The 15,288-nt window shown below is 42.6% G+C and overlaps 1 protein-coding gene across 5 annotated transcripts in view; it reads right to left on the bottom strand.

Annotated features, from left to right (window-relative positions):
* B3galt1 (beta-1,3-galactosyltransferase 1) overlaps positions 1 to 15,288 on the bottom strand; it is a 517,332-nt gene that overhangs the window by 38,090 nt on the left and 463,954 nt on the right. For all 5 annotated transcript variants that reach the window (XM_085681008.2, XM_048425922.3, XM_048425921.3 and 2 more), the window contains one exon: positions 8,211 to 8,342. The gene's annotated coding sequence lies outside the window, so the exon portion shown is untranslated. The remainder of the gene's footprint in view (positions 1 to 8,210; positions 8,343 to 15,288) is intronic.

Genomic DNA, 15,288 nt, shown 5'->3' with positions numbered 1-15,288 from the left:
ACATCTCCTCTAATGCCCTCAGCCCACCCTTAACAGGGACTCTCTCAGAAGTTTCTTGATGGCTTGGCCCTCAGGGATCTTTCAGGATGCAGTAAAGGTGATATTGTATTGTCTCTCTGAACTGTTTTCAGAGTCCAGGGATGGGTCCATCTTATTGGCTCTCATTACTTCTCTTCTTTGGGAGTTGGCTTAGATGCTTGGAGAGCTGTTCCATCAACACCAAAGGCCCATGTGCCTGTGCTTCTGGTCTCCTCCTTCTTGGGCTCTGGAGATGTGGAGGAAGCTGGTACAAAGGCAGGGGAAGCACCTGCCACGGGTTCCAGTAACTGAGCCCAGTGAGCACATAGAACAGGATGGGGTTCAGATGAACCAGCATAGTGCTATTATGGGATGCAGGCCGGAAGTCACTTGAGGAAAGGAAACTGATAATTACGGAAGACAAGTATAGAAAGAACCCGTCGTCTGCCCTGGGAAAGACTGCCAGAAAGTCTAATTTGAGAGAAATTGGTGAGTCCCGTCTACTCTGAGCCAGGAGACATAGTGTCGACATTAAGGTCTTACTGTGCAGCACTGAACGGAAGGCACAGAGGATAATGGTGGATAATTCACTCTGATTCATCGTGGTCCAAAGTCTTCATTAGTATTTAATTTAAAGGAAAAATAAAATAGCCTTTCAGTTTCACAGTGACTGTTGAATTCTTGACCCTGTAGTGTGACGAACACCTTTTCACTGCCCAGAGAAATTAAAAAATTAAAAGAAATTCAAAGAAAGCGACTCAGAGTCCTTCTCCAAGTCCTGGAAAGACTCAGTGGAGGGAATTCTCCAGAGGAAAGAGTGAGGCTAAATCCTTATCTCAGAAGGGAGAAGAAAAGGATGATGGGAGAAGAAATCATTTAGCTATGGGCATTAGGATAGTGTGGAGTTAGAAAGAAAACTGACTCTGGGCAAATGCTTTTGGTTGACTGTAGGGAAAATAAATTCTTAAAAGTAATGCTTTTGTAGAACAAGCAAATGAAGGTTTTGGAAGTTGTTTTTAAGTACCTCCTAGGGTAGCAGAGTGCATGGAGCCTCATGCCCTTCATGGACACCCTATGTAGTGATGGGGAAGCTTTGTGAACCAATTATCTTCAAGAGGTGGGACCAAGTTAGGGTGTGGCTTTCTGGGACCCTGAGAGAAAAACGGGCACACAGCCCAGGTGCTCTCCCTCTCTGTGATTCTCTTGCCGCACAGCTGAGCTTGGAATTCTCGTTCCTGTTTTGTGAGTTTTCCCCTTATAATAAATAAAAATATAAGTGTTTTATCTTTTAGTTAGCCTGGTTATTTCCAGAATCGAGCTGACTTTTATAGTGTAGTGTATGGGTAGGGTAACTACAGTCTTCTGGTTCTCCTGGTCCATCCTTATCGACCTTCTCACCTTTCTTCCTCGGCCTCCCAAAGCATTATCTAGCCACCGAAGCCTCTTCAGGCCTCTTCCAAGTCTCCTGTGCAAGGGGCCTTGCTCTATTGGGAACCAAGTGGTTTCTCAGAAAAGAAATTCACACAGTTCTACCAGAGGCTGCTACTGGTGCCTCCCAGTAACATCTGTGTCTCTATTGTTTTTTTTCTTTCTCCCCTTCACGTTTTCTTCCCTCTCCCCATTTCTTTCATTCTTTCTCTTATGTATTCCCGGGGACGAAAGCTACCATTTGATAAGCAAGTGGTCTGTCACTGAGCTACAACTTTAATTTCTTTATTTTGAGATAAGCTCAAGGCTGGTTTTGAACTTATGATTCTCCTGCTGCCACCTCCTGAGTAGCTGGGATTGCAGACCTACTTTAGCAGGCTTGGCAAAGCTTGTATCTCAACATGCGTTCTTTAGAAGTTTACTTGGAAAACATGAGAATGGATTCATCTTACAAATGTCATAACTCATTCATGGTACAGTTGTCTTGAATGGAGGAAGAAGGTGAAAAACTTTAGAGTTCTCTAAAGCACTGAGGTAGCCACCTCTTCCTTTTATTGACTGATTCTTCACCTGGAGTGAAGCCCAATGTTTCTACTACATTTTTTTTCTTGGCTGCTGCTGTGTACTCGCTAGTCCTCCTCCCCACTCTAGATAGATCTTGTCATGTCTACATCTGTCTTTCAAATACATATATAACTTTTAAATGTATTTTTAAGAGTCATTGAGCATTGACTATATTCAGGCATTTTTTTTTTTTCTGAGAGCTTTTGGGATTTGAACTAATTTAGTTTCCATAACTCTCAGAAGTAGGAAATTCTGTATCCACTTTAAAGACAAGGTACTGAGTTGTAAAACTATGTCAAGGTCACAGGCAAATGAACAGCCAAGTTAGAATAGAAGCCCAGGCTGTCTAACTGCAGGCACTGCATTGTACCACGCCACAGGTTACATCACTGGTACCTACTCACTGACCTACCTGGGAGGCGGTCACTACTTCTGGTTTTCCTTTCTTGTCTTTGGTGGGAATTTCCTGAGTCCACTCAGCTGGGTCATGGTCCTCAGCTATTTGCTCAAACATTATTCTGAAACTTGTCTCGAAGGGAGCTTTTGGGTGAAATTTCCACAGGCTCAGCCCACCATTTATGAGTAGGACCACGTAAGACGAAAGCACGAAGTTTCCCGTCACCGTCTCCTCGCTTCAGGGGCAACAGCAGCTCTCCCTGCTGTTCTCTCCCATGGATGCCATTTCTCTCCCATGCCTCCAGCTTCCAGCTTCCATGGGCCTCCCCATCAGATTCTGCGCTCATGATGCTCCTGCCAATTGTTCTGTTTCTCTCGGAAACTGACCCAGAAAGCCTCCTTGGTTGACAAGTTTCTAAAGGCTAAGTCTTGGGGCCTCTTCTTTCCCAGTCTGAATTTTGTTTCCTAAGGAAATTTTCCTAATAACCATCTGCATGCTGATAACAGCTCTTGGACTCGCAGTCTAGCTCAAAAGTATCTATGGTGCCCTGGGCTCTATAGCTAGTCGAATGCTTGAGTGTACACTTGCATATCTCAGGGATCCCTGGGTGGAGCATGCACAAAAGCAGATTGGTGGCCCTGGTTCTCCTCAGGGTGTGTCTATGAAATATCCCCGTGTGTCTGCAAGACCGGAAACACTCTTAACTCTGCCCATCTCTCCGTTCCTAATCCCCTAGTATGACCTGCCAGCGTCCTGCAGCGAATTCTCATGTGTTCACGTCTCTCCGGACTCACACCCTCCCGTACTCCGCTGTGAGAAGCTCCTTCCTGACTCCTTGTTTGCCCTGCAGTCACAATGATCTTCCTAACCTGCCAAGCCCATCAGATCACTCAGTGCCACCACCTGCTGGAAACATTCCGTTCTCAGTGAGACCACAGGGAGGCTCCCAGGGCTCCACGTGGCCTCCTGCTGCATCAGTGCCCTTGCCGTCTACACCACAGCTACCCTGGCATCTTCAGATTCTCCGTGTACTTCCTAACGTATAGCTTCTTCCCAACTACTATTTAAAATTTTATTTTAGTTTTTAAAATCCAGAACATTTGACATTCTTCTAAAGTCTCAGTTACCACACCAAGGGACACTTTGAAGGGAGATTTTAGGTGTCCTTCTAACAGGCCAATCAGGTTCCGTTATCTTTCAAGATCATAATATTTATCTAAAGTAATATGAACACTAACCAATACAGTGTACTGAGTATTAGTTAAAGTTCGAGCATCAACCACAGAGCTAATGATTTCACAAACATGTTATTTAAATCTTATCTAACTAAATTTATGTTAAATTTTAGCTACAGGTGCTACCATGCTTGCTTTTCTGTAGGAGGAACGCAATATCCCAAACTGAGTGGATTTTCAATTGTGTGAGCATTTAATTCTGAAAACTTGGATCTCCCACAGGACTTAGGATTTGGAGTGAGCTGAAGCCAGATCTGGTACTGATCAGTCCTGTTAGAAGCCAGCTGGCATGTAAAATGTGCCCACTATGTATTTGCTGATTGGGATAATGAGTGTTTGAATGAGTAACGAAGCAGGACACATTTCCATAGGGAAACTAACCGGGTCTTCCTTTTGTTCTGCAATCCAAATCTGTCACCTACGAGATTGTTTATAAAATTCTAGACAGACGCCTGCAAATGAGAGAAACGGCCTTCGCGGTCCTGGAGATGATGGTGTGGAGCATCCTCCACTCTTCATTGTGACGACCATCTGTTCCACTTTCAAAGGAGGCGCCAATTCAGTTTAACTCACAGTTAAAGATGAGAGCGCTCTCACCCCCTTCTAGTCTCTCGGGGCTTTCAGAAGGAAAGACTAGAGGAACTCACAGTGACATACAGGTGTGTGCATCTTGCACTAGGTAAGTCTAAACCTGCAGTTGTCCAAGAAGTCTCAACTTTTTGAGTCTAAACACGAGAGGACTGCTTCTTACTTGTGTAACAGCCTACTGCAGTTTGAATGTTTGCCCAGGTAGCCTTTTTCCTGGTGATTCAGAAGTCCACCTTCCTCTTGTTGGAGCTCCCCAGTACTAATGTTCCAATTCTCCTGCAGTGTGCAATGAAAGGTCCTGCGAAAGTATGTACGTTGCCTCAAAACTCTGCCCGCAAACGATTTTCACTTGCTTCTCTCTGCTAGAAAATCCAGCTCTAAAGACTTCTAGAGAGGGTTAGAAAGTGCTATTTGTCAGCCCATAGAGAGAGAGAGAGAGAGAAAGAGAGAGAGAGAGAGAGAGAGAGAGAGAGAGAGAGAGAGAGAGAATAGTTGAGAAAATTTCTGGTTGTCTTTGCTCCACTTTACCCAATAAAGCAAGGGGAAAGAATGCCTGATATCAGTGCACAGAGCATTGGAAAGTGGACTGGGAGGCTTACGGCAACTGAAACATCTAAAAGATTAAGGGAAAACGGGGGCGTTCCTGCTAGGAAAAGGTAACATGCAACAGTCACAGCCAAAACGAACTGAGGCTGATGCCAAGAGATGAGGACAGAGAGGGTAAGGGCTGGAAGGAGTGAGGGTAGGAAAGAGTCCGGGCAGGAAGGAGTGAGGGCAGGAAAGAGTGAGGGCAAGAAGGAGTGGGGACTGAATGGGGTGAGGGCGGGAAGGAGTTCGGATGGAAGGGGGTGAGAATGGGGAGGGATGAAAGCAGGGCGGCCAAAAGGAGGGAAAGTGGAAGTCAGCCTTTGTATGAGTCAAGAGTTAAACAGAAATTATTTTAATAATATTTTTGTCTTGCTTTTCCTGTCTTCCTTCGGTAAGTAATTAAATAACAAACAGATCCAACCCTTCACCACAAGTATCTTAGCCCCTAATGTGAAGATATGAAATAATTAGAGGATTTGCTGTGTAAGGCGTTTAATGGCTGAGACAACTTCTGTTTTCACGACTGAGCTAATTATAGAGGATGAGGCTGAACAAAGGGAAGGCATGCAATAGCAGAGGAGCGCTTCCTGCAAGGCAGCCTGGTCCAGGAGCTTTGCTGGGCTGTGCCTGTGTGAGACTAACAGTCATCTGGGATTCACCTTCTAGAAGAATCCTTTGAAGACTTTAGAAACTCCAGATTTGTCCGTCTTATACTCGACTGCGCTGATGGAATATAGGACTTTAAAATCTAGTCTAATGGTAGAGGGCGGATAGTGGACCCGTATGGAGAAGCCTGGTGTTCCGGTGCTCTCCCACTCTGTGGCTTGTTGGTGTGTTCAGAGAGCTCTTTCTCTCTTTCTCTAGAGGTGCATATGAAAGCCCCCAGCACTGAGCTTGGGATGGGGGCTGGGGAGGGAGGCTGTATCCAAATCTGGTTTTAATCTTAGATCGATTTCCTTCTCTTCCTTCCCTTTCCTTTATCAAGATTTCATCCTTCCCTTTCCTTTAATAAGATTTCAAATAAAAACCTTTAAGACGTTCAGAATGCTACAAGAAAGGTGGAGATACCAGATGCCTAATAAACCCTCAGAAGCCTAATAAAGGGCATCGCCACATCAGTGACTCCAGCTGAGCAATGTCAGGGATAAGGCAGTACCTGGTCTGTCAAATCCCAGGGGAGCATCCCAGGAGGGTTGACTCAATTCTTTCCTTCCAAAGAGAATGAACTGCATGTCATGATGCAATGTGCTTCTCTCTCTCTCTCTCTCTCTCTCTCTCTCTCTCTCTCTCTCTCTCTCTCTGTGGAGGAGGCAGTATTCTGTCTGCAAACAAGATCTTAAATGCAAAAGACAATTCCCGTCTATGTAAACACTAAAGATTCTGGGGGAGAGTCCCTTTCCTGGGTTTTGTTGACAGAAAATTAGCAATCGATGTGAAAAGTTAAGAGTTCAAAAGTTGCCAAATAACACACATTATTCATCGGAAAACATTGTGGGTTGCCCTTCCGAGTCTCAGTGTGGGTTGAGAAGAAGAAGGCCCTTGGTTCCCAAACAGGCATTAGGACTGCATTATCATATCAATAGCCCACATGCAAAGTTCTTGATAAAACTCTCACAATCTAGAGGCATGAGATAAAATATGAGAGTTTGATTTGGGTAAACAAATCAAAGGCATTTTCATTCGAGCTATTTAATCTGTCTAAGGCACTGCCAGGAATATAAACAGAGAAGTCAAGCATTGGGGGAACTTGGGGTAGGAAAATGTCTGAAGATTACTCCTTTTCCTAAGTTACTGTAATCTGGCAGTATTGGCCTCCTTTCAGTGCTGGGAGACAGCCAGGACTAAGGCTTCTTTGCAGATACCTCTGCAATGCGTGGGGCGGGCTAAGTTCTATACAGCATTAACAAAGCTCCCTCACCTTGCTGGTTTGATACAGTAGATCATGCTGTTTACCGGGAGTTGCTGGGGCCCTTTGAGACATAGAGGCTGCAATTGATGGAGTAACCCCATCTTGAGTCAGGTCACCAGACAGACTGCCACAGAGAAAGGGATCCATGATGCCTGTGGAAAGCTAGGTAGGTGTATGGGAACCGTCCTTTGAGTTCTCATACCTTGGCTGACTTCCTCTCTACAGCAGAAGGCAGTCATTAACAGCCTGAACACTTGTGTTTCTTTCTGGGGAACGTCAGTTGACATCTGCCCTTTGGGGCGCGTACTGACTCAATTCTCATCTTACCTCTGGCCTTGAGATTGACAGGGCAGAGACAGACAGAGACTAGGAATGCTGTCAATGAGAAAAAGGTTAAAACCTGCCCCCTAAAGCATCATGGAAGGCAGAAAGGGTACTGAAAACCAATAGACCTGGTGCCAATTGCTGGACACAAAGACAAAGAGGTGCACCGGCATGTCGGTGAGTTTGATTTGGGGAAATCAGCTTGCTGGGAAAGTAGCTCGGAGCTGTCTCCCACCTTGCACTGGCCACTGTGCTCAGAGTCCAGCTTCTACTTAGAAGGCACTTGGAGAGAGCTGGTCATTTCAGGGATAGAAAAATTGTAGTTTAGACATGACAAATAATCGGTCACAGGTCATAGGAAGATGGTGGGTAAGAGGGAAGCAGACTCCAGATGTCTTCTTGTGGGAATTGTGCTCTTTTCCCAAGCCACACTGCACAAAGTTTGTAAACTATTTTATTATCTTATGCCACTTGGAGTAAATCACATACAAGGGTGTTTTCCTTCATATTCATTTCAGTAAAGTTATTTTAAGAATCATTTGTATTTTAAATATTTTTAATAATCCTGCTGTCATTTTAATATATAAGTCTCTTATGTTTAACTGAAATAAGAAGTGAGCGGAGCACAATTGCCTTGGGAGGCAAGGTTATATCAACGAAGATTCAAGAACCAATTAGCTAGGGCTGGGAGGAATGGACTTTCAATAGGAATTGTCTCAGGTCACCTGAAGGAAATCAGTGGTCACCAGAAGTTCATTTTCAAGGAGCCTATTTGCTAAAACCGTTCCAAAGTGTCAAAGACATCTGCGAATATGGCTTTTACGTCTACATTTATTAGACTATGATTTTTCTCTTGTCTTTTTCACGGCAAGGTTATTTTACATACGTGTTAGGATTTCATTGAATAAATAAAACTTCATATAGCCAACAGTAAAGCCAGAGGCTGAGTGAGGGTAAGAGCTACCCACGCCAGCAACGCTCAAGTGCAATAGCCTCATGTTCTAAGGGATGAGCAAGTGCATTCGGAACCGGAAATAAAAGAAAGATCAACGCATCTTATCACCCACTAGTTATTAGAGAACGACTTCTGATCTTATAGCATTGTGCTGACTCTCCTCTGGGACCAGCCCCACTGCCGAGCAGCAAGCTCTTCTCCTACCTGCTGGACCAAATCGGCTGCCTCGTCTCTCTTCTCAGCCCAGCTGCAGAGAGTATCTACCGTGGTCTCCATGGGTCTGCGGAGATTGGAGAGGCCTACACCAGAAGCTGCTCATCACCAACTTGCAGACTCCTAAGGAGACACCAGAAAGAGGGACAACGTTATATATAACAGAAGTTAATTGGATGCGAGAGAACGAAGATAGAATTCCCTAATTTAAAAAAGATTTCTACTTAGCAGAATGGGATATGGGCCCATTGTGAATAAAAGTCTAAAAAGTTTTAAAAGCATAAGAGAGTTTGAGACAGTTCTAGGGTAGGACGTAAGGTCAGGTGAGCAGGACAGAGGAGACACAGTCTGCGTGTGAGGTGACAAGGAATGGTAGGACAGTGGCTAGCTAGTGATCATGTGACCTGCTGGAGAGCTAGCTGTGACTCAGGCCGAACTGATGGTTGTCATGGATGATATAAGAAAAAAAAAAAGGCCCGATGATGTCACAACTTCAGATTTTCAAGGAAACTGAAAGTATGTGTTTTATGTGGCAATCCTTGAGTTGTAAAAGCTAGGATTTAATTAATTAAATAAAACTTGATTCAGGTAATCTTGAAGCCAAAGTCTAAATGAGGATCAGAGTTACCTATGCTCTAGTGATGACCAAACATCTCCAGAGAGGGGAAGCTGCTTGAGCAAGGCAGAGCTAAGGTGTCAGGTAGAGGGTCACCGTTCTCAGGCAGGGTCTTCGGTTTCCGCTCTAGGGCCGGCTGAAACTAATCAGACCTGCTTAGATAATTATTTGAGGGAAAACACAATGCTGCCTTTCATTGATCTGATTCTGGGTTTCGAAACTACCCGTGTACAAAGCGTCCTGACTGAGGACTGGTGGTATTCCAGTCTCACCATTCACAGTCGGAAGGGTGTTGAGAAAGTTAGCGTCTACAGCGCATACTGTCCCACATCTGCAGCATGACTCCCATCGCGGGCATATATCTGGATGGATTTGAGCCAGAGAAGCCAGTTGTGGGGAGGAGATGGTGGTGTATGAACAAAAGCATTGTCTAGTGGGTCTCCTGAAGTCACACGCTGGTTCAAGTTGGCCAAACACTAGCTGATTTTCTTTACATGATTGTCTTTTTTGTTGGTTGGGTTTAAATTTAACTTAACCTCTCTAGGTCCTACAAGCAAAACAAGAGAAATAACAGAGTCTGTTTCAGCAAGCTGAACTGAGGATAGAACATTGTTTGCACAAGGCAGGCATACATGCTCACTAGTAACAAATGCTAAGTAGTATTTGGAGCAATTGCTAACATTTATTGAATATGGATTATATTTGAATGTCATTATTGTCACAATTGTTATTTATCATTATCACCAAAAGTCCTCTTAGGTTTTAATACTATTTATCCTTTAAGAACTAAGTGCATGGTATTTAGAGGAGACAGTATTTGTACAGGGGTCTATTCAACCTGTCGATGCTTAACCCACCTCTCCAGAACTCATGTGGTCAAAAGTAGAAAATTGAATTTGGTCAAACATCAAACAATAGGTTAAGTGGTCGGGCAAAGACGTCTCACAGGAAGCATTTCAAGTCACTACAATACTTAGTGATGTCTTATAAAAAATTGTATTAGTCTGTAATGTGATTGTACCATGTAACTCAGAACAAATGAGAGCATCTAGCTGATTTTTAATTTATATAAGCTTTAAATTTAAATGGAAAACTTCATAGTCTTTAGTAGACTATTTGCACGAAGTTGGTAAAATAACTTTTGGAGACGTGTCTTTTAATAACTAAAATGAGTACTGAATGTTGAGTTCAGGACAATTAACATCTAGAAGATTTTTCTCTAGAATATTGAATGTTTTCCCTTTTATAAAAAAATCCATGCAAGAGGAAGAGCTAAATATAACATTAATTGAATGCCAACACTGAACATTTTATATAAAAAACATTGACTGCTGAAAAGGAAGGTACCGAAGGTTGAAGGAAATGGTGTTAACGGAGAGAAATTATATATGACTCTCTGTACCAGCTTTTCTAACAGTGGTTTCTAACACAGTGTTTACTAAGGAAAAATCACCACCACAACCACAAAAAGAATGTGGAAAAATTGCAAGCTTTTAATCTGACTTTCCCAAGGGCAGATATTATAGTTTAACTTTTCAACACATAATTGCGTTTTGGATATATTCTAAAGTAGTCACATGGGATTTTTTTAAATGTATTAAAAGAATTAAAGTTCACTAAACAAGGCAAAGGAAGTGTGTGTGTGTGTGTGTGTGTGTGTGTGTGTGTGTGTATGGTTTGTGTGGTGGAATAATTAATTTCCACCAATATCAGTAAACTAGAAACCAGAAAACACATAGGTCCATTTTTTTGGCTTTAACTTAAACTTAATATTACCCTAAAAGGTAATGGCATCTAATTCATAGAACTAATTTAGAACACAGGGACAAGCTTTATAGGACAAGATGAAAAAGCACAAACCATTTTTTAGTTTGGCCTCTCCCATGCAATGTTAGTAATTAAGCTAGAGGCACTGTAACTTTCTAGAATGTAAAATGCAACTCCATTCAGATGTTAGTTCTAGAATACAAAACAGTATTTCAAAGTCAAGTAGAAATTAATTTGTCCGTTGTCTATTCTTTGGGGTAATTGCCATGATTGCTATTTCTCTTGGGGCGAACCACTGAAAATTGACTACGTAAATTGTTGTGTTTTTATAGGGAAATGACTTAGACTCAACATTTGTCACCCAGATTTTAATTTAATTTGCACTTCCACAGGACTCAAGAGTGCTGGCTCTTCTAGTGCAGGATTCTATTATATTCGTCAGCACTGTCCCTTCTTTTCAGCTCCCTCTGGCAAGAAGATATTTTGCCGATGCCAATTACAGTTGAGAAATTTAGTTATTTCACGAGAATACTTACAAGTGTGAGCTAAGTGAGAATTCTAGTGACATATCAGGGCAAATAAGATAGCAGTAACTTGGGCATCAGGGTTAGCCTTCCCAGTCTTCCTCCTCCCTCTGTGATAACAAGGGACTTTGCATGCGGATCTCTGATCTCAGCTTCTGGCTACATTGGATCAAGGATGAAGGACATGGAGACCGAAAGACTAAAACAGAACGCATTGCTCAGTTGCTTATTTACTAGTTTATCAAGGTTATTTCTGTGACTCAGTGGGAAAGGCGGTGGAGAAAACAGCCGATCTCATTCATTAGTAGATTTAGGTGAGGCAACAGAGGACTTCCCAGGTTCACATTTCATCAATAATGAACTTCACTTTCTCTTCGTCGGAGTGGGTACCTGAGAAATAGACTCCGAGACTCCAAAACTTCCATTCAGGAAATCCATTAGGGCCTGTTCTCAGCAACAGCTCCTGTTGCGGAGGTGAGGCTGGAGTCGCCACCATAGCAGATCTGGGCTGGGTCTGCAGAGACTAGTGTGTGCTACAGCCCGCTTGCATGGGCTCCACAGGGCAGCGTGATGCCTATTTCTTCAGCATCAGGTGTAGTAACTTGGGTGCTGGTGGGGATGGGGCATTTGCAACACAGTCATAGATAAATACTAAAATTCAGGCTCTACCCCTCATTCCCTGGAAAGCTGGTTGACCAGTAAATTTGGCTCTTCCTGCCCAGATCCCTACGATTGGTTCTTAATTTTGTATGGGTTACAGAGAGGAAACTGTATATTCTAGTAAGAGGTCTTGTGTCGCTTCAGTTATGTCCAAGTTACTAGTCTAATATTAGTATTTTAGCCCTACTGTGCTACAAGAGATATGTATGTCTGGCTTTCTGGAAGAGGCAAGCTCCCATGGAAGCTAAACCACCTATATGGGCACGACCTGTTGGAATGATCTCTAAAGTCTCTGTGATGTTGTCAAAGTTTAAGTACTAGTGATGATTAAGTCATGTCTGAAAAAATATAATTATAAAAAAACCTGAGAGGATTTAGTTAGGTAATATTACTATTCTCTGCTAATAAATCTGTTTACTTATCCCAAAGAAGTAGAAGGACACTAATTATAGCATTCTTTGTTTAATAACATGGATAGTTTTGGAGCCAGGTTAGACCATATATCATAAGGCAGGACAAAATGTTAGTGTTACTGCCCACGCCACACAATATTTTGGGTTAAATGATTTCAGGTACTTTCGAAGTTAATTTCTAAGAAGGCAAACTGAACCAATTGCTCCTCACAGGTGCCAATACATGGAGGCAGTTCAGAGAACTGGTGTGAGAGAATTCACCAGCAATAGAGGCAGCAGAAACTTTCTAAGGCACAATTTTAAATAACTCTGCATATCTGCAATGTTCTAAAAACTATGTTTGAATTGTGTGTACCCTTCCTATCTCACAGGAGAGCGCATGTGCAGAACAAAAGGAGTTCACAAGATTTAACAGACAAACAGACCATACAGAAATTCCTCTCAGCTCTGCTCCTCATGTCTGTTCAAGTATTAATGTAGTTTTGTGCATATTCATGCAGAGGTCAGAAGTTGATTTTGCGTTCTCCTCCTTAGCTGTTTCTACTTCTTATTATTTGAGATGGGGGTGTCTTACTGAGCCTGGGGTTCATTGATTTGCCCGGACTGGCTCACTAGCAAGTCGTATGGATCTTCCTGCCTCTGTCCACCCCAGCGTGAGGAATACAAGCACATGCTGCCCCACCTGGCTTCTCATGTAGGATCTAGAGATCCAAATAGGGTCCTTGTGCTTACATAGCAAGCACTTCACTAACTGACCATCTCCCCAGCTCAAGCAGTTGCGATTTTAGCACATGGGACTAGAACTAGACAGAACCCACTCGGAATCAGTATGTCTATTCTACCCTCGGCTCCATTCACATTCCTGTAGCAAGCGTCAATGAGGACAGGAACACGTACTCCCAACAAATGTTCCTTGACTGCACAATATTATTTCATCTTACAAATCACAGCACAGGTCTCCGGCCTAGGGTCCAGGCTCAGTCTATACCAATGTCTTCGTCTCCCTTGAACTGATGACATACAATATGGGCCGCATCTGGACTCTCAGATCAGCCCAGTTCCTGTCTTAGTTGTGGATTTTGTTACCACAGCAAATACCTGACAGAAACAGCTTACAGGAACTTAGGTTTATTTTGGCTTCAGTTTCTGAGAATACAGTCTGTCATGGCAGGGCTAGGGGATGGCTGGTCACACTGAATCCCAGTCAGGACGCAGAGATGATGAACCTCGGAGGGATTCAGCTAGCTTTCTCCTTTTCATTCAGTCGGGGACCCTCGAGCAGGGAATGGTTCTGCCAACACTGATAGTGAGCTTCCGTGCCTCAAGCAACCTAACCTAGATAACCCCTGACAGACATGCCCAGAAGTTGGTCTCTCTCAGGACCCATTACTTGACAATCAATATTAACCATCATAATTGCTTCCTGTCTTATCCATTATTTCATAGGACAATATTGGGCTGTGTTTTATATATTGCTGTATTGTTCTCAAAGTCGGGGATATAGAAGAACTTGTACCTTTTTTGTGTCTGTGGAATGCATGCATGTTTGTCTTTTTGTAGGAGCACATGTGTGTATTGCTACGTAAGTTCTGGGGTGTGCATTCATGCGGCGGCACAAGGTTGATGTTGAGCATCGTCACAGATCACTCTCTGCCTTACACATCAAGGCAGAATCGCTCACCAGTTCCAGAGCTTGCCATTCTGACTAGTCTCGATAGCCAGATCACTCTGGGGACTCCCATTTCTGTGTTCTGTGGATGGAGATTAAAAGCAGGTCACCACGCCCACATAGATTTTACGCGTGTTCTCAACTCTGGTCTGCATGCTTACACAGAAAGCATTTGACCTGTGAAGCCATCTACACAGCTCTTGTATCTCTTTAAGACAGGGGTAGTTCAGGTGACAGGGGACTGTGATGGAGACCTCAAAGCATGCATATAACCCCTAATTGTGTGTGTATGTGTGAGTGTATTTTAGTGTGTAATTTAACACCTTGCAAGTTGAGTGATACAGTGAGGATATTGACGATAAAGGATAGAACTTCACTGACTGTAAACTATGCATACAGTTGAAACTTCTGTTTATCTAAGGGGGGGGGCTCTTGAGTAATGTAGCACGGACTTCTAGGAATGATCTGGTCTTTTCTTTAGATTTTTAAATGGAGCCATTCTTTCAGTAATTGAACAGCTGTTTTCTCATTTCATCTTCTGTGTAATTTACATGCTATTTCCTGGTGATTTAAAAGGAAGAAAAAGATTCAACCTGATTTTAAGGTCTAATATTGAAGTATATATTACGTTATGAGTCTTTAATTTTTGATAAAAATTCGTGATACTTTAGGGAATACAGGAGTTTTAATGTCTTAAACACATAAGCCTAGATAAATGAATTTAATAAATTTGTAAACTTGAGTTTATCCTTGTCCCAGGCTAACACCGAAGAACGGGATAAATCCTTATCTATGCTTAGTTGTCAGACTTTGAAACTATGGGACCTTCCTATATTGATGGCAGAAGGTAGTTATTAAAATTATGAGCATTCTAGGGGTTTTGCAAGGTTTTCTTATTGCACATATACAAACAAATAAATGCAATACACATTAGAAAAGAAGCAATTCATGACAGGAGATTTACACTCTTATCACATCCCCTGCAATCATGCTACATGAATACGGTTTCATATCTACCGCATGTTTCACACATACATGGTTTTTATTTTTATTTTCCAAGTTGTGCCTATGGAATTCTCTTTGCTAAGGGTCTTAGCAGCCACTCATGCCTTTCTCTATCAGCGGGAATATATCACTTTGCTATGTTTGTTTATTTATTTATTTATTCATTTATTTATTTTGCCTTGAATGGGTCTGATATCTGGGCAGCTGATTCTGGCTTGGATCAGGGCATGTAAGCTAACTCCACACGTTTTGTTCTTGTGTTATTGTTTTTGCCTGATTTCTTACCATGAGGAAGCCATACATTTTAGCTGAACAGATATGACTAAGTAAACTATTTTTCTGCCAAGATAACTATCAAGAACCTCGGGGAATATGTACAGAGTTTTCTGGGACTCTATTAAAAATTATCTGATAA

Source organism: Myodes glareolus, chromosome 21, assembly GCF_982192425.1.
Source record: "Myodes glareolus chromosome 21, mMyoGla1.1, whole genome shotgun sequence".
Lineage (NCBI taxonomy): Eukaryota > Metazoa > Chordata > Mammalia > Rodentia > Cricetidae > Myodes > Myodes glareolus.
This window is presented reverse-complemented; position numbering and strand designations above follow the sequence as displayed.